Source organism: Giraffa tippelskirchi, chromosome 8 (genome assembly GCF_054371585.1).
Source record: "Giraffa tippelskirchi isolate mGirTip1 chromosome 8, T2T-mGirTip1v1.2.pri, whole genome shotgun sequence".
Lineage (NCBI taxonomy): Eukaryota > Metazoa > Chordata > Mammalia > Artiodactyla > Giraffidae > Giraffa > Giraffa tippelskirchi.
In genome coordinates this window covers 123,551,789-123,578,843 of record NC_137282.1, presented here as the reverse complement: position 1 = coordinate 123,578,843, position 27,055 = coordinate 123,551,789, and the positions used below count along the sequence as shown (strand labels likewise).

Sequence of the window (27,055 nt, the reverse complement as noted above, 5' to 3'; positions counted from 1 at the left end):
ATGCTCTACGTAAATACTGACTGAATAAAAATAAAGTACTTGGCAGGGTGAAAGTGCAGAGCATCATGCAAAAATATTGTGTTATGTGTAAGATTCATCATTCAGTACTGTGTCTCAGCCTATTGATGCCCTGAGAGCAGAAACCATACTCTAATTTTTCCTGATTACAACCCAGCATGTGGCATAATGCATTCCTCACTTTGATTAAGTCATTAATACTATGCGATGATGGATCCTAAGAAAGCAATTTGTGATAGTAATGGTTACAAATGAACCCTCTTCCTTATTTTATACCTGTATGTTTACTGTGAGTGTCCCTCAATGTGGCGCTAACTGGTTCGGAAGTGAGGACCCTGCCCAGAGCCGTATTCAGAGCAGCTTGGGGACAGTCTTGGTGTTCTCAAACTTGTGTAAATTTTTTTGGTCACAGATGAACAGACATCAACTCTTGCAGCTGCTCCAGTGGCTCTGTCCAAAGGAAAGCCACTCTCAAAATAGAATCAATGGGAACAAATGGTCTGCCTGACAGACTATTTTGAGGAGGACGTTGGAGAATCCAAATCTGAAATAATGTTATCAAGGAGGATGAGAAGGATGTAGAATTTGGAGAAGTTTGGGGGTGTGATTTAAAAAAAAAACCAATGTTCAGTTGGCCAAGTCCATGGATATGTGCCACCCTAAGAGACCAAACATATACAGTTGCAATATTGGATACAATCCGATGTTTAAAGTTTTACATGTTTCCTACAAAAACCAAAGTTCTCTGTATCTTAGGGACACAATTTCAAGTTTTCAGAGAAAACTCTGGCCTTTAAAATGGTGTTGGGACCACAGGCATCCACCTTAGAGAACATTTAACTCTTTCACTGCTGGGACTCTGGTAGCACAAAAGACAAACCCAGCTTCAGCCAGATCGCCACCCTGGACTCCATCCACGAGTTCACAGCCCAAAGCCCGGCTCAGGCTTCCCCCTCTCCCCATGGGATCCTAATTTTTCCTTCCCTCTCAGTAAGTTGGGAATGACCCAAATGAGGGGTCAGCAAATCAAACAGCAGCACCAAATCCAGCTGTGTGGACTGATGTCCTATGTGGGCACCCAGAGTACTGTGTCCAGAACCATTGCTAAGTTTTTTGTGCGAGTTCTTACATGCTTTTAATGATAATAAATAATTATAGATGTAATCATAATGTTTATACAGTCATGCCCTTTGCCTTTTCACGTATAAGTATTTTCACCCATAATACGTTCATTAGCTCTTTTTAAAATAATTTTGTCTATTTATTTGTTTATGGCTCTCCAGGGTCTTCTGTGCTGCACGGGCTTTCTCTAGCTGCGGCGAGCAGGGGCCACTTTTCATTTTGCTGCTGGGCCACACTGCAGTGTCCTCTCTTGTTGCAGAGACAGGCCCTAGGTGCCTGCGCTTCAGTAGTTCCGGCACACGGGCTCAGTACTCAAAGCTCAAAGTGTCGGGCTGAGACGCTGATGCTCAGTGACCCAAATGTTTATACAGATAAGACCCTGGCAAAATAGATTTGTCCTTCCCCCGCTCCTGCCACCCCAGGGACAATCCTGGAAAAACAAGGGAGAGGCTGGACAAAGGAGGGTGCCAAGTTGCCAAAGGACCTGAGAGAGATCAAGAGACTTAGCCGGGGAAGATTTGAGAGAAAGCCCATTAACAATAATATGTAGTTAGTAATAGCTAGTACCCTCACAGGATCGTTATCATGGCCCGGAGTCTAAGAACTCTGCAAATACGAACTTGTTCTATCCTCACAACAGCCCTAGGAGGTGGGGGCTGTGAGTATCCCAATTAATAAGAGAGAGAGAGAGAGAGAGAGGATGGAGAGAGGGAGAGAGAAAAGAGAAGAGAAGGGAAGGGAAGGGAAGAAAAGGAAAGGAAAGATGGAGTGTATCTGTTAACCTCAAACTCTAACTTATCCCTCCCCTGCCCTTTCTGCTTTGGTAATGATAAGTTCTTTTTCCATGTCTATGAGTCTCTTTCTGTTTGGTAAATAAGTTCATTTTAGATTCCACACGTAAGTGATATCATATGATATTTGTCTTTCTTTTTCTGATTTACTTCACTTAGTATGATAACCTCTAGATCCATCCACGTTTCTGCAAATAGCATCATTTCATTCTTTCTAGTAGAAAGAATGGCTGAGTAGTATAAAGAATGGCTAAGTAGTATTCCGTTGTATTTATGTACTACATTTTCTTTATCCATTCACCTGTCAATTGACATTTAGGTTGTTTCTATGACCTGGGTATTGTGAATAGCGCTGCTATGAACACATCTTTTGAATTATAGTTTTGTACAGATATATGCCCAGAACTAGGGTTGCAGGATCATATGTTAGCCCTGTTTTTAGGGTTTTTTTTCCTTCCTTTTTATTGCTGAGCTGCATTCCATGGTATGAATATACCACAGTTTGTTTAACTATTCACCTGTTCAAAGAAATCTGAGTTCTTTCCAATTTTGAGCTATTTCAAAGAAAGTTGCTGTAAACCTTCATTTACAGTTTTTTGTGTGAATATAAGTTTTCATTTTTTTTTTTTCTGTAACAGTTGCCCAGGAATTCAAGTGCTGGGTCATTTAGTAGTTGATGTTGACTTTTCAAAAAAAAAAGTCAAAATGTTTTCAGAGTGGCATAAGCATTTTTTCCTTCCCATCAACCATTCCTAGTAATCTAGTTTATCTCTCTCCTTGCCAGAGTTTGGTATTGTCTTCACTTTTTATTTTAGCCATTTTGATATGTGTTTAGTGATGTCTTGTGGTTTTGTTTTTTAATTGAAGGATAATTGCTTTACAGAATTTTGTGATTTTCTGTCATACATCAACAAGAATCATGGGTACACCCATGTCCCCTCCCCCATCTCCCTCCCCATCTCCCCCTTCTAGATTGTCACAGGGCCCCTGTTTTAGTTCCCTGAGTCATAGAGCAAATTCCCACTGGCTATCAATTTTACATATGCTATTGTAAGTTTCCATGTTACTCTCTCCATACATCTCACCCTCTCCTTCCTCCCGTTTTTAGTGTTTTTAGGGAACCTCCATACTGTTCTCCATAGTGGCTGTACCAGCCTACATTCGGAGTGGGCTTTGTCTTGATTCCAGTGGTGGTGCTGGAGCCTGGAGGCTTTACTGAAACCTTCTAGCACTTTCTGCTATTACATCAACTGATCCATGTAAGTGAGTGTTTCATTGGATTCTGCTCTTAGCTTCCGCTTGATTCAATGAAAAATCCAGGATAAGGTATCTTGTGTGAAGTTTCTTGATTCTGTGGGTAATGTGATGCTGTAATGTATGTGTGATATATGAGATTATATGTGAAATGCATCAAAGGTCTTACCTTTCTCAGGGAAGGAGTGTTGGCCCTGTATGCCAGGGATTTCTTGCCCTTTTTTATCCCCTTGTTTTTCAGTTCTCCTTATCATCTTGGCTTTGGCTTTGTGGTTATTTTAAGGCCACTGTTGTGACTGAGCTTCTCGGTGAACTTGACCCAGCACCTTCCAGTCTGAGACCTCCCAGGGGGCAGGGGAGTGAGAAAAGGGCCGGAGGAGCTGGAAAGAGAGAATGAGAAGGCCAGGTGTTAGAAATGCCACCCCACTAAAACCATCTACTCAGTGGTAAATTCCAGCAAACATAACTGTCCAGGTGTTGCTGAATTTCCAAGATATTAAGGCAATCCCTAAGAACAGAAATCTTAAAAAGAAACCAGAAACCAATACGGGAAAACGGGCTGTCCTGGGAATCCACACAGAGATGCGATGTTGTATGTGGTTCCTACACATGAGTCATCACAGACCATGGCTGTAAACAGAGAAACATCAGTAATTGGAAATGTGGAAGTCTCTTTGGCTCAGACAAGGTTTCCGCCCCTAGGATGTGAATGATTTGTGCCACAAATAACAGCAGCTTCCTCTGACACTGCGGTGGAGGAATTCCATGGAGAAGGCAAATGCATTCATTGCCATGTCTCACCCGGTTTGGTCATTTGTCCTGTCTTAGAAGGCCTAATGCAAGTCCACCATGTGAAATAAAGTACACAAGACAAAGAACCAGAGCATCACCTCTGGGCCCACCTTATTTTGCACACACCCTCCCCTCCATCTCCACAAACAGCCTGTGAAAATTCGGGGGCCTTGTTCTACACCTCTTCCTCATCCTTCTCCGTCAGGCTACTTTCATCTTTTCTATGTAAGATGTAATACTCTATGTAATACTCTGTTGACTGTAGTACTTCTTATTTGTTTGGTATGTTATGTGGTTCCAACTGTTGATATTTTTATGAGAAATAGTAATTTGTTCCCAGATTAGAGTTGCATTGTTTGAGTTGCCTGCCACTTTTTCTCACTCCATAAGCCATGTTGTTTTTAATGTAGGATATCACAGAATGTGAGGTATTTATTTTTGGGGTTACCTCATGAAAGGATGTAAGACAGTTGGACCAGAAAGAAGGCTGAACACTGAAGAATCAATGTTTTCCAACTGTGACGTGGGAGAAGACTCTTAAGAGTCCCTTGAACAGCAAGAAGATCAAATCAGTAAATCCTAAAGGAAATCAACCCTGAATATTCATTGGAAGGACTGATGCTGAAGCTGAAACTCCAATACTTTGGCCACCTGATGCGAAGAGCAGACTGGTTGGAAAAGCCCCTGATGCTGGGAAAGATTGAAGGCGGGAGGAGAAGTGGACGACAGAGGATGAGATGGTTGGATGGCATCACGGACTCGATGGACATGAGTTTGAGCAAGCTCCGGGAGCTAGTAAGGGACAGGAAGGCCTGGCGTGCTGCAGTCCATGGCGTCGTAAAGAGTTTGACACGATTTAGCGACTGAACAACAGCAAAGAATTGGTGAACGCACTGGGCCAATAGCTGCAGAAATACCCTGCTCCCTCCGGCGGTCTCCGGCGCTTCGCCGCTTCTCTCCCCGGCTCTCTAGTGGCGTAGGGGTGTCGGCTCTGCACCAGGCTGCCAAGGACGCATTTTCTAGTTCTCTCTGTTTCTCAACTTTTCCCTTCCAGTCCTGAGAGTTCTTGCTCAAGTTCTTGTTTCTTGCCAGAAGAGGGTCAGCTTTAATGGACAACAGCTCTCTTGGGCCCTACTTTGAGCAAAAGTGCTTAAAAAACGTAGGACATCCAGCTGCAAAGAACACGCCCGTTTGCAGTAACCAGGATGGGATCCAGGCCCCTCGACAAGAGCCTCCGATTCAGCACCGTGGGGGCCGATGGCGGGCTGTGGGGGAGCCGTAGTCGGGCCGGGGTGCCCCTCTTCACCACCCGGATATCATTCCCAGCTGTCAGGAGGGAGGTAGCCTTTCTGCTCTATTCAGGTTCTCAACTGGTTGGGTGGGCGGGCCCATCCGCATGCGGAGGACAGTGTGCATTACTCCGCCCACAGACTCCAGCGCTCCTCTCTCCCGGAAACACCCTCACAGACACCCGGAAATGCCCTCACAGACACCCGGAAACACCCTCACACACCCGGGAACACACAGACACCCGGGAACGCCCTCACAGACACCTGGAAGTAATGTTTAACCAGCTTATATGAGGAAACAGCAACCCACTCCAGTGTTCTTGCCTGGAGAATCCCATGGACAGAGGAGCCTGGTGGGCTACAGTCCATGGGGTCGCAAGACTTGGACTCGACTGAGTGACTAAACCATGAGCATCTCACCGCGCAGTCAAGCTGCTAAGTAAATTAACCATCATAGGGAAAAATTATTTCAGTGACGAAGTAACAGGACAAAAGTAAGTACTGTGTTAGCGTGATAAAGAGAGGAAGTGAATGATGGCTAAAGGAAAACTTGTCAGTCTCGAACATGGTCTAAGATGAAGAATTCTCAGTTACTAACGATGACTACTGGTACTTTGTAAACTCAGTAGGGGCGGCCAGCCAAAGACCCCAAGAAGCCAAGAGGGCGCTTCGGAGATGCGGCGTCTCAGTCTGTGACTCAGAGGTGAACCCCCAGGAAAGGGCAGGGAGGGCCCCGGAACAACCAGAAGGAAGCGCCAAAGAGGGACCGAAGGGAGCAGTTGTCGATGCCCATCTGAGGGGGATTCTGGAAATTAAAAGGTGACTCGTAAGAACGATAAAGTAAGTATTTTGCCACACTTTCTACCCTCCATGTATTAGTTTTTATGTTTATATTACTTTCTATGTGAAAACAGATTTTACCTACAAACCATTTCAGTTGTTGAAGGTTCAAGTAAAAGTTCCATAGAAGCTTTAATGTATCCCTGGTGCTATAGAGAAGAAAGGGGGATGGCCCGAGTCGTGAATTGGAATTTTGTGTTTTCCCTACGGAATCTCATCCACGCATATAACTCGAGGCCACGCTGACTTCACATTAGAATCATCTGGAGACTCTAGAAAGTTACGTTGGAATGGGGGAGGGGCAGCGGGTTTTTCAGACCTTCCCCAAGTGATCTGAAGGTACTGGTGGCCACCATAGGAACACTGTATGAGCACTTAGCGCTCCTGCACCTGCGGGGGAAGGGTGGGGATTAGGTGGATGTTTCAGAGAAGTGGAGACATGTTCCCGCATGGGTCCTCTGAGGAAAGCTCCCCAAGTACCAGCCAGCAGCCCTGTCATCCCCTGGGACAGCACACAGTCTAGAGATGATATTCAAGTGCCTTATCTCAGGCCAGTGGGATTATACTGTTGTTTTCTTCCTAGATTGTTTCTAAGCCCAAGCCTGAAATCTAGAAAAGTTTATGGTCAAAAACAAACCAACCAACCAACGGGTTGGGTTTTGTTTGTTTGTTTGTGCTAACTATGCACCTTTTCTCTTATTAATAATTTGCATTTTGGTTTTGGTTTTCTGTCATGTATTCTGTTATACTGAAAGCACTTTGTCAAAAAGCCATCTCTGTTCCTGCCTGGCTTTTCTCCTTCACCCGGTGATTTCTGATCTAGTCTCTGAGCTTCAGCACACTGAGGCCTTGAGGACACACTGCCTGCTCTCCCCCACGCCCCCGTCTAACTTGCACCCCCCTGGCCCCAGCTCACATTGCCTTTAGGACATTGCAGTCTCCTGATAAACTCATCTGTTGGCCTCGCTGCGGAGACCATAATACACCTGTGGCAGGAAGTGGCCAAGAGATGCTGGGCTGCACAGTCTGCACATGCATGCAAAGGGCTGAAATATTTTAATGAATGAAATTTATCAAAGGTAGGAACCTTATCTTCCGTATGCAATGTTAAATTTCAAAGCGTTCAGCTAGTGCTTGCCTGGCCACCGCGGCGCCCCTTGCCTTTAGCGGTGACTACCACAGTGCGGCGCGATTGAAGGGATAGAGAGTGAGTTCTGAGTATAAGGTCGGCCGGGCGCTCAGCCCTTGGTCTCCACGTGGGCTTCCGAGAGGACGCTTAACACGGAAGCGGTCTGCTCTGCCCTCTAGTGGTCGCCGCGCTTCATGACACCTCCGAAGAATACCTTCAGGAATTCTTACTCTGTAGTCGAGGATGAGATGGTTGGCTGGCATCACCGACTCAGTGACTTGAACTTGGGGAAACTCTGGGAGATGGTGAGGGCAGGGAAACCTGGCATGCTGCAGTCCATGAGGTCTCGAAGAGTCAGACAGGACTTGACAACTGAACAACAGAAGTCGTAGTAATGGTCATAATAGTAATGAGATGGTTAGATAGCATTGCCGTCTCAATGGACATGAATTTGAGCAAACTCTGGGAGACAGTGGAGAACAGAGGAGCCTGGCATGCTGCAGTCCATGGAGTTGCAAAGAGTCCGACACAACTTATCGATGCTGACTAAACAAGTAGTGGTAGTTGTCATCATCACCATCATCTCTCCATAATGGTAGTGGAATGCCAGCCTGTGAGGCAGCCTCTGTATGACATACCTGATGGTTCTCTCTGCCTTCTTTTGCTGTTTTCTGTGAGAGGTGAGGGACCCTTGGTCAAGGGTCTGTAGGCATACCCCGCAGGAGATTTTGTGTTTAAGAACACTCCTCACCTCAACACTCTGTGGGTCCCAGTATCATCCCACAGGCTACTTCAAATGTTTTCTGTCTTTTGAATCCCAGATATTTTCCCATACGATTTAGGAGTGACTACAGATTGGGTTTGGCAAGACTCCTTTAGGCTAAATATTCAAATAAAATTCTATCATAAAAATTCAACATAGCCCAATATAGCTGAACCATTATGAATGATTTCATTGGGCTTCAGTAAGTTAAAGAAAGTTATTTTTCAGACTTCCCTGGTGGTCCAGTGGTAAGAATCTACCTGCCAATGCAGAGGACACAGGTTTGATCCTTGGTCCAGGAAGATTCCACATGCCTCAGGGCAACTAAGCCTGAGCGCCGCAACAACTGAAGCCTGTGTGCTCTAGAGTCCATGCTCTGCAACAAGTGAAGATACTGTAGTGAAAAGTCTGTGCACCACAGCTAGAGAGTAGCCCCCACTCATGACAACTAGAGAAAGCCCACAAGCTGCAATGAAGACCCAATACAGCCAAAAATAAAATAAATAAATCCATAAATAAAAGAACCAGAATTACCATAAAAAAGAAAGTTACTTTTCTTTTTATTAAATTATAGTTGATTTACAATATTGTATGTTAGTTTTGGGTGTACAAAGTGATTTGATTATACATATATACATATGTATATACTCTTTTTCCTGATTCTTTCTCATTACATTTTACTACAAGAAATTGAATGTAGTTCTCTGTTCTATACAGTAAAAGTTTGTTGTTTGTCTCAGAAAGTTACTTTAGTTTCTGAGTTTTCTTGTTGATGGTGGTAGTAGTGTGAGCACTTTTTGTTTGTTGAATTTTTGTGTTTAATTGGGACAACAGAAAGCAGTTGTGAGGCTTTTGGGAAGAAATACAGAATATTCCTGAGGCCAGCAGCTTTATAAAACCGACCACACAAAATCTTTTGATGAAGAAAAACAGACATTCTGATTCCTATCTGACCTTTCTTAGATTGGGGCATGGGGACAATGAGGGACAGTGCAGGAAATAACACGGTGTCCACAAAGAGAGTGTTCCCTGCCTGTAACCAGTGCTGTGTCCTACGGATTGCTGCAAATACTCTCTCCAAATTGCAGGCACAGTTTTGAGTCCCCACAGTGTGGTTCATGATGCAATTTGTAGTCTCGGTTTCTTTTACAAAATTATGATGTTTAAAGCATCATGTATTTAGGTCAGAGGAAAACAGTGTTTATTCTATGAGCTGAGCAGAGGCTGTGCGTCTGAGTTCTCATTAACCCAGTGGTTGATTTGCTTCTGCCAAGAGTTTGCTGACAATGAAGATATGACAGCAGTCTGACAGGTAATGATTGCAAAGGAATTCTTTTTTTTTTTTTACGTTTCACTCTTTTAATTTTAGTGTTGATTACTTAGAACTTTTACAGACTGTTCAAAGAAACCCAGTATTCCTGCATTGAATGGATAGATCACCTTATTTTTTTGTTGTTAATATTTAATATTTTATTTATGTTTTGTTTTGGGGTTTAACATTTTTTAGATTTATTTTTTAATTGGAGAAAAATTGCTTTACAATGTTGTGTTGGTTTCTGCCATCAGTTCAGTTCAGTTGCTCAGTCATGTCCGACTCTTTGCGACGCCATGAATTGCAGCATGCCAGGCCTCTCTGTCCATCACCAACTCCCGGAGTCCACCCAAACCCATGTCCATCGAGTCGGTGATGCCATCCAACCATCTCATCCTCCGTCGTCCCCTTCTCCTCCCGCCCCCAATCCTACCCAGCATTAGGGTCTTTTCCAATGAGTCAACCCTTCGCATGAGATGGCCAAAGTATTGGAGTTTCAGCTTCAACATCAGACCTTCCAATGAACACCCAGGATTGATCTCTTTTAGGATGGATTGATTGGATCTCCGTGCAGTCCAAGGGACTCTCAAGAGTCTTCTCCAACACCACAGTTCAAAAGCATCAATGCTTCGGCGCTCAGCTTTCTTCACCGTCCAACTCTTACATCCATACATGACCACTGGAAAAACCATAGCCTTGACTAGACGAACTTTTGTTGGCAAAGTAATGTCTCTGCTTTTAAATATGCTATCTAGGTTGGCCATAACCTTCCTTCCAAGGAGTAAGCGTCTTTTAATTTCATGGCTGCAGTCACCATCAGCAGTGATTCTGGAGCCCAAAAAAATAAAGTCTGACACTGTTTCCACTGTTTCCCCATCTATTTCCCATGAAGTGATGGGACCAGATGCCATGATCTTAGTTTTCTGAATGTTGAGCTTTAAGCCAACTTTTTCACTCTCCTCCTTCACCTTCATCAAGAGGCTCTTTAGTTCTTCTTCACTTTCTGCCATAAGGGTGGTGTCATCCGCATATCTGAGGTTATTGATATTTCTCCCGGCAATCTTGATTCCAGCTTGTGTTTCTTCCAGCCCAGCATTTCTCATGATGTACTCTGCATATAAGTTAAATAAGCAGGGTGACAATATACAGCCTTGACGTACTCCTTTTCCTATTTGGAACCAGTCTGTTGTTCCATGTCCAGTTCTAACTGTTGCTTCCTGACCTGCATACAGGTTTCTCAAGAGACAGGTCAGATGGTCTGGTATTCCCATCTCTTTCAGAATTTTCCACAGTTTATTGTGATCCACACAGTCAAAGGCTTTGGCATAGTCAATAAAGCAGAAATAGATGTTTTTCTGGAACTCTCTTGCTTTTTCCATGATCCAGAGGATATTGGCAATTTGATCTCTGGTTCCTCTGCCTTTTCTAAAACCAGCTTGAACATCTGGAAGTTCACGGTTCACGTATTGCTGAAGCCTGGCTTGGAGAATTTTGAGCATTACTTTACTAGCATGTGAGATGAGTGCAATTGTGCGGTAGTTTGAGCATTCTTTGGCATTCCCTTTCTTTGGGATTGGAACAAAGACTGACCTTTTCCAGTCCTGTGGCCACTGCTGAGTTTTCCAAATTTGCTGGCATATCGAGTGCAGCACTTTCACAGCATGACCTTTGAGGATTTGAAATAGCTCAACTGGAATTCCATCACCTCCACTAGCTTTGTTCATAGTGGTGCTTTCTAAGGCCCACTTGACTTCACATTCCAGGATGTCTGGCTCTAGGTGAGTGATCACACCATCGTGATTATCTGGGTCATGAAGATCTTTTTTGTAGAGTTCTTCTGTGTATTCTTGCCACCTCTTCTTAATATCTTCTGCTTCTGTTAGGTCCATACCATTTCTGTCCTTTATCGAGCCTATCTTTGCATAAAATATTCCTTTGGTATCTCTAATTTTCTTGAAGAGATCTCTAGTCTTTCCCAATCTGTTGTTTTCCTCTATTTCTTTGCACTGATCGCTGAGGAAGGCTTTCTTATCTCTCCTTGCTATTCTTTGGAACTCTGCATTCAGATGGGAATATCTTTCCTTTTCTCCTTTGCTTTTCGCTTCCCTTCCCTTCCCAGCTATCTGTAAGGCCTCCTCAGACAGCCATTTTGCTTTTTTGCATTTCTTTTCCATGGGGATTTTCTTGTTCCCTGTCTCCTGTACAATGTCACGAACCTCTGTCCATAGTTCATCAGGCATTCTGTCTATCAGGTCTAGTCCCTTAAATCTATTTGTCACTTCCACTGTATACTCATAAGGGATTTGATCTAGGTCATACCTGAATGGTCTAGTGGTTTTCCCCACTTTCTTCAATTTAAGTCTGAATTTGGCAATAAGCAGTTCATGATCTGAGCCACAGTCTGCTCCCGGTCTTGTTTTTGCTGACTGTATAGAGCTTCTGCATCTTTGGCTGCAAAGAATATAATCAATCTGATTTCGGTGTTGACCATCTGATGATGTCCATGTGTAGAGTCTTCTCTTGTGTTGTTGGAATAGGGTGTTTGCTATTACCAGTGCGTTCTCGTGGCAAAACTCTATTAGCCTTTGCCCTGCTTCATTCTGTACTCCAAGGCCAAACTTTCCTGTTACGCCAGGTGTTTCTTGACTTCCTACTTTTGCATTCCAGTTCCCTATAATGAAAAGGACATCTTTTTTGGGTGTTAGTTATAGGTCTTGTAGGTCTTCATAGAATCGTTCAACTTCAGCTTCTTCATCGTTACTGGTCGGGGCATAGACTTGGATTACCGTGATATTGAATGGTTTGCCTTGGAAACGAACAGAGATCATTCTATCGTTTTTGAGATTGCATCCAAGTACTGAATTTTGGACTCTTTTGTTGACCATGATGGCTACTCCATTTCTTCTAAGGGATTCTTGCCCACAGTAGTAGATATAATGGTCATCTGAGTTAAATTCACCCATTCCAGTCCATCTTAGTTCTCTGATGCCTAGAATGTCGACGTTCACTCTTGCCATCTCCTGTTTCGCTGACAGGGGCTAGGCGGGGCCGGGGGCGGTGGCTGACAGGGGCTAGGCTGAGCCGGGGGCTGGGGGCCGGCGGTGGCGGCGGCGAGAGGACTTACCCAAGACCAAGGTAAGAGAAACCCAAGTAAGACGGTAAGTGTTGAGAGAGGGCATCAGAGGGCAGACACACTGAAACTAGAATTACAGAAAACTGGCTAATCTGATCACACGGACCACAGCCTTGTCTATCTCAATGAAACTAAGCCATGCTGTGTGGGGCCACCCAAGACGGATGGGTCATGCTGGAGAGGTCTGACAGAATGTGGTCCACTGGAGAAGGGCATGGCAAACCACTTCAGTATTCTTGCCTTGAGAACCCCATGAACAGTATGAACAGTATGAAAAGTTTCTGCCATACAACAATGCAAATCAACCATAATTATATATATATTACCTCCCTCTTGAACCTCTTCCTCCTCCCCCCATCCCACTCCTCTAGGTCATCTTAGAGCACCAAGCTGGGCTCCCTGTGTAATACAGCAACTGCTGACCAGCTATCTGTTTTATACATAATAGTGTATATATGTTGGTGCTAATTTCTCCATTTGTCTCACTCTTTCCTTCCCCTACTGTGTCCACAAGTCTGTTCTCTAGATGAATGGATAAAGAGGTGTGATACATAAATACAATGGACTATTACTCAGCCATAAAAAAGAATGAATTTGAGTCAGTTCTAGTGAGGTGAGTTCTAGTCAGTGAGTCTAGTGAGTTCTAGTCAGGTTCTAGGATGAACCTAGAACCTGTTATACAGAGTAAAGTAAGTCAGAAAGAGAAAAACAAATATTGTATATTAATGTATATATATGGAATCTAGAAAAATGGTATTGATGAACCTATTTGCAGGGAAGGAATGGAGACGCAGATGTAGAGAAGGGGCTTCCTTATAGCAGAAGCTCACGGGCAGATGCTGACGGCTTCAGACCCTAATCCTGTCTGAGAACGTGCATAAGAATGAACTGGATTCACACCTCAAACCCCCTTGGAAAAAAATAGAGATTTTCCTCCCCCAAAATATGTACAGTATGGCACCTGGAAAAATGCAGGTATTCACAGATGAAAGTATTAAGCCATGCATTTTGGACAGGACAGCAAGGCTCAAGAGAGACAGCTCTGATTTCAGTGCTACATGACTACTGACCTCAGTGCCCCAGGGAACCAGTCAGTGGTGTCTTGGGAAGTCTGTGTTCACCTTCTCTTTCTTTTTGTAGAACTGACCAAAATGCTAACTATGAATAAAATTTCCTTGGGAAGCTGTAGGGCTCAACTCAGTCCTAGGCCCAGGGAGATTAAAATGTTATGACAGTTATGAAGTTCCTTTCTGGTAAAGCTCCAGAATCCTGTGAAAAGTGTCAGAGGAAAATAATTAATGCAAAAAGAGGACTTCACCTTGAACCTCAAAGTTAAAGGATTTGTCGTTGTTCAGTCACTCAGTCGTGTCCGACTCTTTGTGACCCCATGGACTGCAGCACACCAGGCCTCCCTGGCCTTTACTGGCTCCTGGAGTTTACTCAAACTCATGTCCATTGAGTCGGTGATGCCATCCAGCCATCTCAGCCTCTGTCGTCCCCTTCTCCTCCTGCCCTCAATCTTTCCCAGCATCAGGGTCTTTTCCAATGAGTCAGGCTCTTCACATCAGGTAGCCAAAGTGTTGGAGCTTCAACTTCAGCATCAGTCCTTCCAATGAATATTCAAGGTTAATTTCCTTTAGGATGGACTGGTCTGATCTCCTTGCAGTCCAAGGGACTCTCAAGAGTCTTCTCCAGCATCACAGTTGAAGATGGAGTAGGACATTAACTTTAGTCACTCCAGTGTGACAGAAATGCTACATATTCCTGCCACCTCAAGTCCCCAGTCTGTTCTTGATAACACACACACACACACACACACACACACGCACACGGACATACACACACACACACCCTAACTTCCTTTAGTCTTTTTAGCAGAGCGTTTCCTTGCTGATGGTGCTGTGTGTGGGAGGCAGGTTAGAGAGGAAGCCTTGTCTAAGTGGAGGTTGCGTTTAAGAACTTGAATCTTTCACCCCAGGTATACGTACCTGGATGGAGCACGACGCCCGCCTCAATGGTAAATCAGTTTAGCTATGAACCCAAACAAAAGCTCTCATCCTCAGTGCCTCCCTCCCTTCCTGTCTGCAGGTGTCCCCCCGACACCCTGACTCCTCCCTTCCCTTTGAGACAGGCTGGGACCTGGGACCCTTTGCTGCAGTGCTTGCACCTGGACACACCTCTCCTCGAGCAAAAAAATACAAAGAAACTGTATGGGACTGAAAATGCCAGCTTGCACATTTGGGGCACATTCTAGACCCCAAAGATACAAAGAAACCAAAAAATCCAACTACCACTTTTTTCCAACTACCACTTTGGAGGACCCTGGAGAAAAAGCAGCAGGTGGGGAGCAAAATCAGGGTACTGCACACTCCCCCTGCATACTCCACCACCTAAGGAGTGGGCAAACCACCTAAGCCACCCCTCCGACGAGACCCCTGGACACACCCCTACCCTCAGCCCATATAAGGAACAAGCTTGTCCCCCCTCAGGAAGCAAGCACGGGAACATGTTGCTTGTTCTCCGCCCCCGCCCCCTGCTGCAGCAGGACCCCAGTAAAAGCCTTGCCTGAATTTCCTGTCTGGCCTCTTGTCAATTTCTATTGGTGAATGAGGCCAAGAACCCTGGCCAGTAACACCTTGACTGCCAATTCTGACCATCCTCCTCCTGAAGGGCGCTGACTCTGGGGGTAGGTTCCTTCACTATCTGCTTCCTTATTGCTTGACTGATAAGGAACAGCCTGAGAAAACCCCACGTGGATAACACAGCCATGAATCCGAGAGACTCCTTCTAATGCAGCTGTCTGCTGCCCTTCAGAGCATCTCAAAAGACCCCTCACTTTCTGCCCAGACTTTAATCTTGTTGCGAGACTGGAAGGCCAGGTGTGACATTTCCCAGGTGGAGCTGTGGGTGTCGAGGTTGAAGATCCGCACTGAGGTTGCCCCAGGTAGGACTGGGGAACAAGTACTTGGCGTCTTCCATCACCTTTTAGTTTCTCAGCCGCTTTCCTCCCTTCCCTCTGTTCCTTTCTTTCCTGGCATATTCGGTGCAGAAACTTCCAGGAGCAAATTTGCTGCTGGCTCCCAGCCTTCCCACCTGCCCTCGCTTCAGCTGATCACCGGTAGGCATGGAGGTGCACTGCATTTAACAAGGGGTCTTCATTCCTGGTCCATATAGTCACAGCTATGGTTTTTCCAGTAGTCATGTATGGATGTGAGAGTTGGATCAGAAAGAAGGCTGAGCACTGAAGAATTGATGCTTTCGAGCTATGGTGTTGGAGAAGACTCCGGAGAGTCCCTTGGACTGCAAGGAGATCAGACCAGTCAATCCTAAAGGAAATCAACCCTGAATATTCATCAGAAGGACTGATGCTGAAGCTGAAGCTCCAATGGTTTGGCCACCTGATATGAAGAGCCGACTCATTGGAAAAAACCCTGATGCTGGGAAAGATTAAAGGCAGGAGGAGGAGGGGACAACAGAGGATGAGGTGGTTGGATGGCATCATTGACTCAATGGACATGAGTCTGAGTAAACTCTGGGAGATACTGAAGGTCGTGGAAGCCTGGTGTGCTGCAGTCCATGGGCTCGCAAAGAGTTGGACGTGACTCAGCGACTGAACAACAACTTCATTCCTGGTGGTAACAAGTTGGTGGGCAGGGATGCTCTCTTTTCCCTGGGATCATGTGTCTGTGGAGGCTGCTCTGGTGTGGATACAGTCACGTTCTTCCTGGAAGACTCAAGTTGCTCTGAGAGCCTATTCTAGAACTCTGCTCCATCGCCAGCATCACCTGCAAAGTTAACAACAGAAGATTGACGATAGTCACACACTTGAATTTCTCTGGTCATACTTGATTTTTGATCTCAGAGGGATTTCTTCTTGCTTTAATCCAGCAGCTACTGTTTTCATGGGATACAACATTTTTCAGATGCGACAGTTTTTTCAAAGCAAGCCTGAGCCTGCAAAGATCGAGGTTCTCATCTTTGGCAGCTGTGTGGCCTTGAGTAAGCTGCATCCATTCATTCTACGAACATAAGTGCCTGCAGGTACCAGGCCCTGGGGTGCAGTGGTGAGGAGGGCACAGAAAATGCCCCCCCAGGCCATGACAAGTTGCTCTAAAGTCACAGTACAGGACCAAGAGCAGACAGGAAGTAACTCCTGGGTCTGCTGGAGGAGGAGCCCTTTCACAAAACAGGTAGACATCAGCTCTAGAGTTGTGAAACCCCTTGTCAGCTGAGCTTGACCACAAGCTTTTTGAGAGCACCTGTTTGAAAACTGTACATTTCTATTGATGGCAATAGTTACAGTCTGATCACCCATAGGTGACTTTCAAAGTCTGAAGTAACAAATGTCTCTGCCTCCTGATAGCCTTTAGAACACTCTCAGCCAACAGTCTTGTTGCAATTCCATCATATAAGTACACATCAATCTTGGTAATTATGTTGGTTTATACAATCAAGACCTATTTAGAGTTCTCTAAATATTTAGTAACTTTGCTTACTACACCTTTATGCATCTCACTCCTTCCTTCTGAGTTCAAATTATTTCTTCCCGAAGTAGTATGGCCTGTTAGGAGTACATTACCATCATCATCATCATCATCATTACTATTTTAATGGTAGTTTAGTTGGGCACAGGGTTTTAGGTTGGTGGCTATATTATCTCATCCCATTGAAGATGAGAGTATGCTGTCTTCTGACATACAGTGTTGCTGTTGAGAATTCTTACATGAATCTTTCCATTGTACTCTTGTGTCATCTGACTTTTCCCTCTGCTCGTAAGATCTTGGTCTTCACTATTCTGCTGCTCACTACAGGCTGTTTATGATTTAATTTTATTTGTCCTGATCAAGACTTCTTTTTTGTTGTTGTTGAAGTATAGTTAATTTACCATGTTGTGCTAGTTTCAGGTGTACAACAAAGTGATTCTCAGTTGTGTATATATAGCAAGAAAACAGTACAGCTAAAGGGGACCTTGGAGATAAATGTGTTTATTTGTTTGTCCAGCCAGCCAGCCAGTTACCTGATGTGTGTTTACTAAAATGACACAGAAACTGCTGAGGATACAGTTGATCCACTTGTAAAGCTGATCTTCAGATAGGAAGCGGCACACAATGAAGAGAAAACAAGTGATTAAATAAAATAGTTGCAGATGGTGATAAAGGCTGCAGAGAAATAGACCTGGAGAGGCATCTTCTATAAAGAAGCAACAGTAAGGGACTTCCCTGGCCGTCCAGGGATCAAGACTCTGCCTTTCTAGTGCAGGGAGCTCGGGTTCGATCCCATCTGGGAACTAAGATCCCAGCAGCTGCGTGCAGCCAAAACGGGGCGGAGGGGAGAAGCAGCAGCAATGTGCTGACCCTAAACCGTGACAAGCAACCAGTTACGAGAAGAGCCAGGGCAGGAAGACAGGCTGCAGTCCAACCAGCGGAGGGAACCCTAGTGAGAAACCACAGCAGGTGGACTCCAGAACGCAGATCCCAGCTGATCCTACCGAGGCTCTGATCCTACCGCTTGTATTCTCCAATTCCCAGCCTCTCACATGCGGCTAATCCCCAGGCCAGCTGTCCTGCTCAGCCCCGTCTTTAGACAAGCTGTCATCTCCCACATCAAATAATGCTGAGCGCCCCCACGAGCCACACAGCCACCTGCAACCCCTGCTCCTCCGGTGGCCTCAGGTGTTGGGGCCCCTTGCTCCAAATCCTCTGAGCTGCTGCCATCAATGACTCTCTGAGCTCTTGCACCTGTTATTTGTACGTTTCAGTGTGTGGTCACTTGGATAACCACTAATTAGGTTCTGGTATAATAAATATAAAATTTGCTATTGTGGTTTTCGCAACAAAGAAAGTGCTTGATATGTTAATAGAAAAATCTCTAGCTTTCATTGTAAAACTCCCACCCACTTTTGTTACATACAGATCTCTACAGCTCTGCTTCAAGTTAGCAATAAGAATATATACATACATACGTACAGAGGCATATATGCATTTATATGACAGTCCTAAAAGAAAGAAAAGAATTGTTTGGAATTTTACTGTCTTCTCTTTCATATGATATTACTGATTGATAACTGCATATTCTTTATACTTTGAAACTATTGTTACTTGATTTCACCTTATTTTCATAATAATCACATAAGGCAAATAGTTTATTTCTCCTCTTCTACATTAATTTGAAAACTTAGTCCAAAATGGGAACAGATTTGTCTATGATGGTGCAATACAAAATATTACTGAGAACAGAGTAAGGTTAAAATATTTAATCCCTCTCTCTACTAAGTAAACAGCATTCACATTTACACCTTTATTTGCATTAATTAAATATTTTAAATAACTGTAATCTCCTACCATTAGTAGGAAGACTGAGGTGCATAAGAATTCTTTTAAAATAAACATTCATTGACCAAGATTCATTCGTTATTGAATACAATATCAAAATTAAAATTTAATTTTTTGTATTTAAGATATGATTTTATGTTCTTTACCTTGTTTTTTGAAGGCCTTTTGATAGGAAGTCAGGGTCTTCTATGAATTCTTGAATGAGATATATTTCTGAGACATTAATCAAGTTACATGGAGTTACGTTCATTAACCCTTTGTAGAGCAACTGAAAAGAGATGGTGAAAACATTCAGCTTAGACATAGAAACACCCCATGGGAGAAACATCCCAGAACAGTCCCATTTCCCCAGTCTTAATTTCATCTTAGCTTCAGTGCTGCAAATGGAATATTAGGATTTGTACTATCAGCACTTGTCACGTGACTTTTCTCAGCGACGATGTTGCCGCGGTGTCCCCCTCCTGCCCATCCAGTCCATCCAGTGATGCCCTTCAGGACAAGTTAGAACACAAACCAGGAATTGAACAGCTTTCTGATGCAGCTATGTTGCATTTCAGGTTTTGTTTCACTTGGTCCGGTTAAGTGTCTTCACTTGACAGCAAGGCTGTTCCATCATGCCTATAAAATATATCAGGCAGGAAAATAATTGTGCAAATGACATGCATATGATTTCTAACCCTCCCTTCAAAAGTAAAGCTTTGGGAGGGAAAAAAAAGAGACTTATATAGGACCTTAATTGTGGATACTAGATAAGTCTGTATAGTACTGTACAAGTTAATCTTCACTAACGGAGAAACAGTGAAAACAGTGACTGACTTTATTTTTCTGGGCTCCAAAATCACTGCAGGTGGTGATGGCAGCCATGAAATTAAAAGACGCTTACTCCTTGGAGGAAAGTTATGACCAACCTAGACAGCATATTGAAAAGCAGAGACATTATTTTGCCAACAAAGGTCCGTCTAGTCAAGGCTATGGTTTTTCCAGTAGTCATGTATGGATATGAGAGTTGGACTATAAAGAAAGCTGAGCGCCAAAGAATTGATGCTTTTGAACTGTGGTGTTGGAGAAGACTCTTGAGAGTCCCTTGGACTGCAAGAAGATCCAACCAGTCCATCCTAAAGGAGATCAGCCCTGGGTTTTCATTGGAAAGACTGATGTTGAAGCTGAAACTCCAATACTTTGGCCACCTCATGCGAAGAGTTGACTCATTGGAAAAGACTCTGATGCTGGGAAGGATTGGGGGCAGGAGGAGAAGGGGACAACAGAGGATGAGATGGCTGGATGGCATCACTGACTCAATGGACATGGGTTTGAGTGGACTCCGGGAGTTGGTGATGGACAGGGAGGCCTGGCGTGCTGCAGTTCCTGGGGTCTCAAAGAGTTGGACACGACTGAGCGACTGAACTGACTGAAAGAATACAAACAGAATGAAGAGACAAAAATTAGTAAACATGAGTATTTAAACAACATGATTAACAAATTTGACATAATTGATGTATACATGTTAAAAAGTGAACTCAACAACTGCAGACTGTACATTTTTTTCAAGTACGTGTAGAACATTATCAAAAAGTTGACCATATATTTGGCCATAAAAAAACATCAAAAGCAAATACTGCAGAGATGGTTCTCAGGCCATAATGCAATGAAGCTCGTAATAAATATACCAATATAAAAATATACCAACATGAAAATCCTACAATTTTAGGAATTAGTACTATATTGCTAAATAATCCAGTGGATCAAATGAAAAATCACCGTAGAAATTTGAATGTATTTTTAATTGCACATATTGAAAGTACGAGATACCAAAATTTGTAGGCTGTATTCAAAGCTATGCTTCAAGGGAAATTTATAGGCTTAAATGCATTTACTAGAGAAGTAGAAAAACTGAATGATCCAAGTATCCATTTCAAGAAGCAGAAATACAACAGAAAACTCAAAGGAAGTAGAGAAGGTAAATAATAAACCACAAAGTATGAAACAGACAGCAAACTTACAATGAGGTTTATTTGATCTAAAAATTCTATCTAAAAAATAAAGGACAAATTGACAAACACTTGGCCAGTCTAATCCTGGTAACTCAGATGGTAAAGAATCCATCTGCAATGCGGGAGACCTAGGTTCGATACCTGGGTTGGGAAGATCCCCTGGAGAAGGAAAAAGCTACCCATTCCAGGATTCTGGCCTGGAGAATTCCGTGGACTGTATACAGTCTATGGAATTGAAGAGTCAGACACGACTAGTGACTTTCACTTCACTTGGCCAGTCTGATCAAAAAAAGAGGTGGAGGAAATGTGTAAATAATGTCAGGGATGAACAGAGTTGTTGAAAAGGCCATAGGATGTCCATGTGAATAATTTTATGCCAATAATTTTGAAAATTTAGATATGGATAAAACCCCAGTGTACCTAAATGGACACAGTAAGAAATAGGATTAAAATCTAGATCTGGGGACTTCCCTGCTCGTCCAGTGGTTAAGAATCCTCCTTGCAGTGCAGGGGACGTGGATTTGATATCTGGCCAGGGAGCTAAGATCCCATATGCCAAGGAGAAACGAAGCCTGAGGGCCTCAAATCCAGAGTCCACTCACCGCAGAGGCCACACGCCTCGATGGAAAGTTCCTGTGCCGAAAAGAAAGATCCCGTATGAGGCAACGAAGTTCCTGTGTGCTGCAACTAAGACTTGATATGGCCAAACAAATAAGTAAATAAAAATTTAAAAATCTGGATCAAAGGAATTGAGCCTCTGTCATCAAACTCTTTCCTACCCTAGATGCTTCATAGTGAGTTCTACCAAATATTTAAAAAAGTAATAACATCAGTCATACACAAACTTTTTCAGAGAATAGCAAAAGAAGTACTTTTTATGAGACTCACATAAGCTTGATACTCAAACCTGACAATGACATACAAGGCAAGAAGTTACAGGGCACTCTTGTTACTGAAAGAGTGTCTAGGGTTCGGCTGCTCGCCACTTAAAAGCCAATAGACTGGCCAAGTTGGTGGAAAGGAAAGTTTGCTTTAGTTCAGATGCTGGCAACTTGGGGGTGGGGGGGCAGGTGACGGACATCTGTCCAAAGGCCAGCCACCCCTCCCTGACAAGCAGGGGGTGAGAGCTTTTATAGACAGAATGAGGGGTGGGGAGCTACATGCAGAAACAATACAGTCATCTTCAAATTAATCATCAGTGGTCTGACCACCATCATCTTGGTTGATTTAGGTAGAATTCAGTTCCAGGGTCCATTTTTTTCCCCATTTCTTTGCGGTCAATTCTCAGAACTTTGGCAGCTCAAGTCCTGGGTACATTATGGTCATCATGTGGTTAACTTCTCTACCTGGTGTTTTGGTATCTACTAGACAGCTCACAGATATGGCTCAGAATATTATCTACAGCCCTTGAGAAAGAACTAAAGGTCCTTGAACTATGCTTAGTGACTATATTATTATTATTTAGTTTCCTTTGTTTTCCTTTGTTTCAGCATTTCTCACTTCTCTGATTAAACTTATTTTTTGACTAAAGTTTTCCACAGACAAAAGGCAGACAGAGGACATGGTGCGGGGTGGGGGTGGGGCAAGGACCACAGGGTCCTGCTCCGTTTCACTCTCTCTTATAAAAGTAGTGAAAGTGAAAGTCGCTCAGTCATGTCTGACTCTTTGTGACCTTACAGACTGTAGCCCGCCAGGCTCCTCTGTCCATGAGATTCTCCAGGCAAGAATACTGGAATGGGTTGCCATTCCCTTCTCCAGGGGATCTTCCCAACCCAGGAACTGAACCTGAGTCTCCTGCATTGCAGGCAGATTCTTTACCACTGAGCCATCTGGGAAGCCCTTTGGGATTAGACAAAAGAGAAATTAATCTGTCATTATATATAATATAATTTCATGTGCAGAAAAAGCAAAGATATCTGCAGATAAACTATTAGTAGGAAAATTGAACAAGCTCACTGCATAGATGGTCAATAAACAAAATCATGTAGTTTTTTTCTGTACATAAGTAATTACTATTGATATTTATCAACAGAACACAAAAAACAGGGCACTCTTGTTACGGAAAGAGTGTCTAGGGTTTGGCTGTGTCTAAGAACCAAACCAAAAATACTCTTCAAGATCTTGACACAGAAAACTACAAAACATGGTGGGGAGAAGTGTAAGAATCTCTGATAAAGGAGCGACTGAGCACGTTCCTGAAGTGGATTCATATTATAAAGTCGTTGCTTTGTTACCCCTCCACAAAGTAATGGCTGGAATCAGCAACAATCGGTCGTTGCTGATGACTCCACAGATGGCCGGGCTCAGAGGACAGCTCTGCTGGTCTCCCTGGGGTCCCTCCTGGGGCTGCAGTTGGATGGGGACTGGCACTGCTTCATTCGCTGACGTCTTGAGGAACAGCTGGGCCGCTGGGCTTCACACTTTCTTACTTGTGGTCCAGGACTTTTCCCTCCCTGCCTGGCCTTTCCGTGTGATCACCCCAGTGGAGCATCTGAAACTCTTACACGGCAGCTCAGGGATCCCCAAAGTACAGAGAGGAGGCTGCGTGGCCTTGTTAAGGCTTGTGTACAGAACTGCCGTGATGTTACCTCTGCTGTATTCTAATAGTGAAAACAAGTCACCAGGTTTAGTGTAGGAGGACATTAGCTCCCTAGGGGCCTGAAATCCAGGAGGTCAGATGGACTGGGAGGTGTTCAGACACCAGCTGTGAGTGCACTTTCAAGGAGAGCCCTCTCAGGGGCTTCAAGGACTCATCCCTCACAAGCAAAATGCGCTTACAGCCACTCCTCTCTCACTTCCAAAGCCTCATCCCACGCCACAGTTCTTAAAAAATTCCTGGGGGTTTCTGATGTATCAAATGACACACGACTCCCTTACGTTCCATTTGTATATACTACTAGTTAGCGGGGAAAGGGGCTTCCCTGGGGCCTCAGATGGTAAAGAATCCGCCTGCAATGCAGGAGACCTGGGTTTGATCCCTGGGTTGGGAAGTTCCCCTGGAGACCCCCTCAAGTGTTCTGGCCTGGAGAATCCCATGAACAGAGGAACCTGGCGGGCTATAGCCCCTGGGATCACAAAGAGTCAGACACGACTGAGTGACTAACACTCTCACTGCACTTAAGGTGGGGGGAGAGAGACTGATGACGTCCTGTTTCTCGGCCCGGTGTCCCCTCCTTCTCCTGCGTCTCCACCTTAGACCCTCTGAGTACCAACCGTGTCTTCATCTTATCAGCACCGGAAAAACTCACAGGACGACCAGACCGGGATGTCACATGCAGAATTCTTAGCGAAAACGGCTCCACTGAAAAGAATGACTGGTGATTACTGAATGATTGTCCCAAACCCAGAATACCAGGTAAGATGCGTGTACAAGAAGGTCTGCCTGAGCCCTTATTTGCTACGAGTAGCACTTCCTGTTTCTCATCAAGTCACAACCAGCTATTCTTAGGCTTTTCCTTATCCAAACCAGTTCTACCTGTTAGAATGCTTTACCTCCTAGAACTTGTTCAGGAAATATTTTTCCCACAGTGGCCAACTGAGAAAATCTCCCTTGTTCAAGTCACACAAACGGCAACCTAATAGACAAATTTCAAGTGTTAACTAAGCTGCAATATTATCAGGTATCAATCCTATTAGGAAAGATTTTAAAGTGTGATCATGCAACTGTGGGCTTCACTGATGGCTCAGTGGGTTAAGAATCCTCCTGCAATGCAGGAGACAGAGGAGATGTGGGTTCAGTCCCTGGGTCAGAAAGATCCCCTGGAGGAGGAAATGGCAACCCACTCCAATATTGTTGCCTGAGAAATCCCGTGGGTGGAGGAGCCTGGCAGCTTACTGTCCAAAGAATCACAAAGAGTCAGGCATGACTGAGTGATAAGCACACACACAGTGCTGCTGTGGGGAAAAGGGAACGCTCATCCGTTGCATGGGAATGGAAACTCATTGCTCAGAAATACTTCTTCTGGGTGGAATGTGTGTGTGTGTGCTTAGTCGTGTACAACTCTGTAGGTCCCCATGGACTGTAACCCGCCAGGCTCCTCTGTTCATGGAATTTGCCAGGCAAGAATACTGGAGTGGGTTGCCTTTCCTCCTCCAGGGGATCTTCCTAACCCAGGGATCGAACCCACATCTCCTGCATCTCCTGCATTGGCTGTTGGGTTTTTTACCACTGTGCCACCTGGTAAGCCCTCTGGGTGGAAACTGCAGAAATTCTGAAACGCTGTGATGAAAACCCAGTGTTTCCCTTTTGAATTTCCAACCTATTGAGGATCAATATATTTACAAGGATAAAGCAAAAACAATTCATAAAACAAATGAAATATAACAACAGACCTACAAAATATAAGACTGAATAGTTTTTTATTATTAGAGTCCATAGAAGTAGAAGCCTCAGTTGAATAACTTTTGAAGTTTCTAAGTGCTTGTTCTGAACTTTCTGCAGTTCCTGGCCGTGAAATGCTAACAGTCTGAAGTTCTGAGCTTGAGGAACTGTACCATCAGTAACTGAAGCCCACGGCAACGAGGAGATGCATTTAAAGAAGAAAATAAACATTAGGGGAAATGTTCATGGGGGAAAATAAACATCATAGTCATACAATGAAATATGATATAGCAGTTAAAATAAATGTATTTATCTACACATATTAATGTGGATAAATCTTGAAATCAAAACATTGAGATTAAAAAAATTGTCAACTGAATCTTTCTTGTATAATATCACTTATAGGCAGACCTCATTTTAATGCATTTTATTGTGCTTTACAGATATTGCATTTTTTTACAGATTGAAGGTTTGTGGTAACCCGCCTCACCCAAGACTGTTGGAGCCAGTTTTTCAACAACATTTGCTCAGTTCATATTTCTGTCACATTTCAGTAACTTTCACAATATTTCAGACTTTTTTGTCGTTACTGTGTGTTAAAGCGATCTGTGATCAGTGGCCGTTTATGTTGTTACTGTGATTGTTTGGAGTTCTGTGAACCGTGCCATGTAAGAAGGCAAACCTAAACAATGAATGTCGTGTGTGTTCTGATTGTTCCACTGACTAGCTGCTCCCCCTTCTCTTTCCTCGGGCCCTCCTGTTCCCTGAGACACAACAATATTGAAATTACATCAGTTAATACCTCTACACTGGCCGCCAAGTGTTTGAATAAAAGGAAGAGTTGCATGTCTCTCACTTTAAATCAAAAGCTAGAAATGATTAAGCTTAGTGAGGAAGGCATGTTGAAAGCCAAGCTAGGCCTAAAGCTAGGCCTCTTGCACCAAACAGTTAGCCAAGTCATGAATGCAAAGGAAAAGTTCTTGAAGGAAATTAGAAGTGCTGCTCCAGTGAACACAGGAATGATAAGAAAGTGAGATAACCTCATTGCTGATATGGAGAAAAGGTTAATCTCTGGGTAGAAAGTCAAACCAGCCACAACAAGCCCTTAAGCCCTAACTCCCTGCAATTCTATGAAGGTTAAGAGAGGTGAGGAAGCTGCAGAAGAAAAGTCTGAAGCTGGCAGAGTTTGGTTCATGACTTTTAAGGAAAGAAACCACCTCCCTAACATAGAAGTGCAAGGTGAAGCAGCCAGTGCTAACGTAGAAGTTGCACCAGTTAATCCAGAAGATTTAGCTAAGATAACTCACGAAGGTGGCTACACGAAACAGATTTTCCATATGGACAAAACAGCCATTACTAGAAGAACTTCCATAGATGGAGAGGATAAGTTAATGTCTGGCTTCAAAACTTCAAAGGACAGGCTGACTCTCTTGTTAGGGGCTAAGGCAGCTAACAACTTGAAGTTGAAGCCAGTAATCACTCACCATTCCCCAAATCCTAGGACCCTTAGGAATTATGCTAAATCAGGGCTTCCCTGGTGACCCAGAGGCAAAGAATCCGCCTGCCAATCCAGGAGACACGGGTTTGGTCTCTGGTCTTGGAGGATCCCACATGCCTCAGAGCAACTAAACCCATGCACCGCAACTGTGGAGCCTGTGGTCCAGAGCGAGGGAGCAGCAAACACGGACGCCTCCACATCCTGGAGGCCCTGCTCTGCAGCAAGAGAAGCCACTGCGATGAGAAGTCTGCACACCCAGCTAGAGAAAAGCCTGCGCAGCAACGAAGACCCAGCACTGCTGAAAATAAAACACACGATTTTGAAAAATTGAAAGAAGAATTATGTGACATCTACCCTGCCTGTGCCCTATAAATGGAACAACAAAACCTGGATGATATAACATCTGTTTACAACATGGTTTCAGAAAAAAAAAAGCTTTTTATTCAAAATGTTCCTGCTCACTGAGAACG

At 43.9% G+C, this 27,055-nt stretch overlaps 1 protein-coding gene and 2 long non-coding RNA genes across 8 annotated transcripts in view; 2 read left to right on the top strand and 1 right to left on the bottom strand.

Moving 5' to 3' along the window:
• The window catches only part of KLHL31 (kelch like family member 31), an 89,804-nt gene that overhangs the window by 53,574 nt on the left and 9,175 nt on the right, over window positions 1–27,055 (bottom strand). For 2 of the 6 annotated variants that reach the window (XM_081519854.1, XM_081519851.1), the window contains exons 3-5: window positions 19,290–19,393; window positions 18,922–19,043; window positions 3,355–3,565 (exon numbers count right to left, since the gene is read on the bottom strand). The gene's annotated coding sequence lies outside the window, so the exon portion shown is untranslated. Of the gene's footprint in view, window positions 1–3,354; window positions 3,566–4,425; window positions 5,429–6,187; window positions 6,311–18,921; window positions 19,044–19,289; window positions 19,394–27,055 lie in introns of those variants that run through there. The other 4 variants (XM_081519849.1, XM_081519850.1, XM_081519852.1 and 1 more) reach the window with 3 other exon arrangements.
• Window positions 5,501–25,368, top strand: LOC145517432 (uncharacterized). Its single transcript, XR_014062040.1, has 4 exons — window positions 5,501–5,760; window positions 5,893–6,106; window positions 23,999–24,121; window positions 25,208–25,368. It is a non-coding gene; the product is annotated as an uncharacterized LOC145517432 (long non-coding RNA).
• Window positions 6,422–18,284, top strand: LOC145517433 (uncharacterized). The gene is made up of 3 exons (XR_014062041.1): window positions 6,422–6,445; window positions 12,346–12,445; window positions 17,445–18,284. It is a non-coding gene; the product is annotated as an uncharacterized LOC145517433 (long non-coding RNA).